Genomic DNA, 2,902 nt, shown 5'->3' with positions numbered 1-2,902 from the left:
TGTAAAGCTGAAAATTTCGGCCGTCGAATACTGATGACGCAATCTGCAATTCCGGTACCTTCAAAATAAAACATAATTTCGTGTTTTACAATCTGAGGCTGTTTTGGCTGACGCCGTTTTGCTTGATGGCTTTTATTATGAAAGCTGAGGCCGTTTCATCTGACGGTGTTTGGTTTGACAAGTGAGACCGTGTGGGCTGAGGCCGTTTGGTCTGAAGCCGTTTCATCTGACAAATGACCATGCAAATGACAGAAGTTTTCCTGATAACTGATACCGCATCCTGAGACCTGACGATGTCCTAAAATATACGCAGTGCTGAGTTACCTCAGCTCTTAGTTTTTGATTTTTTTAAAAACCTTTTTCTGGTTTTTGGATTGTTTGCTTTTCTTTGGACTTTGCCTTCCCACATTTCTGTCTACCTGCTTGGATTAATTCTAGTGGGCATCAGCTAGTAAAAGCTGCCAGTTCGTGCTTGTGAGATCTGAAACCACACTTTACAATCACACCGATTCTTTAGTGCTTTTACTGGCTTTTTGTCATTTTAGCACATCTTTACAGCTGTTTTAATTATGTAGGCTGCCTTTTAGTAATTTTATGCTTTTTTTTTAGTTATTTATGTCTCATATGAGTCATTTTCCGTCTCTTTTGAGGTAGTTACATGAGTGTTTTTAATCATTTAACATTTGTTTGACATCGCTTTACATTTCCTTTTAGTCGTGTAACATCTCTCTGCAGCTGATTTATGTCTTTTAAGTTTTGTGATATCTTTTTCTAGTCACTTTACATCTCTTTATATGTCATTTTATTTGTCTTTTAAGTCATTTCTTGTCTTTTTTGAGTCATTTAACACTACTTGTTTGTTTTGCTTTGCTTTACCTTTGTCTTTAGTTGCTTTATGTCTCTTTACATCTTTTTGGGGTCATTTTTGTCTGCTTTTAGTCATTTAACACTGGTTTATATTTGTTGTACATTGCTTGACATCTCTTTTTAATTATGTAGCATCTCTCTGTATTTGTTTTATGTCTTTTTAGTTGTGTAATATCATTTTGTAGTCACTTTCCCTCTCTTTATAGATAATTCTATTTCTTCTTTAAGTAATTTAATGTTCTTTTGAGTCATTTAAAACTGCTTTTCATTAGTTTTACAGTGATTTAGTTGCTGTCATGTATTGCATGATTAAAAAGTGGCATTAAATGACATAAAAAAGCAAAACAGCAAGATAGAAATGTTGTATAAAGGAGAACTAAAGCAATGCAAATCAATTGAAAAGCAGTGTTAAATGACTAATCAGAGACATAAAATGATTAAAAAGGCATGTTACATATTTAATACAGCTGTAAAAGACTTGTTAAAATTACAAAAAAGGCACAGTGTGCAGAAGACGCTTCTTTTCTGACTGATTTTTAAATGCAAAAAGAGTTTTTTTTAACCTAAATAACTTCTCAGCTGCATTAAAACACTTCTCTGAAGTCTGACTCCATTAAAATGAAAGCTTTCAACCCCTGAAGCTTCTCTTCATTCAACAACATCAACCTGGACATTAAAACCTTGTTTTATGCAACAAGAAGATGATAAATGTGGGAAACCAACAAGTTCTAGGAGCAGTTACTGAAGCTGAACAGAGTCTTAGTCACAGTGATTCGACGTAAAAACAACGATTTTACAGCCATCATTAAAGTGCATTTGTTAATAATAATGACATTTTCTTCATACACACTTCAAACACACACCTTTAATCTTTATTTAAATACACAGATTAAATGTTTCTTCATCAGAACAGACGTGAAACATGCAAACTATTGAAGTAAATTCTGCTTTCATGTATTTTTAAATGTATTAGTTTCATTTAAGTAATGAGACAACATGTAAATATGGAAATCTTATGTCATGGAAACATTTTAATGCATTCATATATTTAACATTATTATTTGCAGACTGTCCATCTCAGTATTCAAATTAGTCAGGTAATAAACAACATTGTACAATTTTAACTACAATATTCAGTTTAGTCAGTTAAATGTGTACTTTTTTGTTGAATCAAATACATGTGTATTAAATAGATTCTACAGGTCTTAATCTTAATATGTGATTTAGTCAGATATAGTTGTTTAGAATTAAAATCCTCAAATTTAATCCAGGTAATTTGCATAATTTAGTTTTATTTAGTCAGGTCATTTTGTATAATATAAAGGTTTTAACTTTAAAAATGAATTTATTCAGGTAAATTTGTGTAATTTATCTGAATTTGTCAGAAGAATTTGTGTGATAAATAATATATAGTAGCAATAATAATAAATAATCATAGGTTGTTGCCCTTATTATTCAATTCAGCCCCGCAAGCTTGAAGAATTTGCTGAATTTATTTATGTAAATTTGCATGACTTTTTAAAACATTTAGCAAAGTAACTTTGTGTCTAAATTAATCACTTAAATCTGTATAATTTTTTTAAATTAGTCACATTAATTTAGGTAATGAATAATAGGAATTCAACCTTAATATTTCTATGAATCCGGCATTTTCACAAGTATTTTATTTAATTTAGGCATATAAATTTATGCAACTTATTTAAGGTACATTTAAATAATAGGTAATTTGTATTATATAGTATTTTTAAAAATTCATTAAATTTAGTAATATAATTTTTTATCATTTATTTTTATTTAGTCAGGTCATTCTGTAGAATATATAATGTATAGGGTTTAACTTCAATAACGAAATTAGCTAGGTGGATCTGTGTAATTTATTTGAATTAGTCAGATAAATTTGTGTCATAAATAATATTGCAATATCTCAATATTCAGGTAAAATTAAATGTTCAATTTATTCATGCAATTTCTTTTTAGAATTTGTTTAACATTAAATTTTATAATGGATAATATGCAGGATCTTAACCATAATATT

Source organism: Acanthochromis polyacanthus, chromosome 1 (assembly GCF_021347895.1).
Source record: "Acanthochromis polyacanthus isolate Apoly-LR-REF ecotype Palm Island chromosome 1, KAUST_Apoly_ChrSc, whole genome shotgun sequence".
Taxonomy (NCBI): Eukaryota; Metazoa; Chordata; class Actinopteri; family Pomacentridae; genus Acanthochromis; species Acanthochromis polyacanthus.
The sequence above is the reverse complement of the archived record's forward strand: the minus strand, read 5'-3'. Positions refer to the sequence as shown.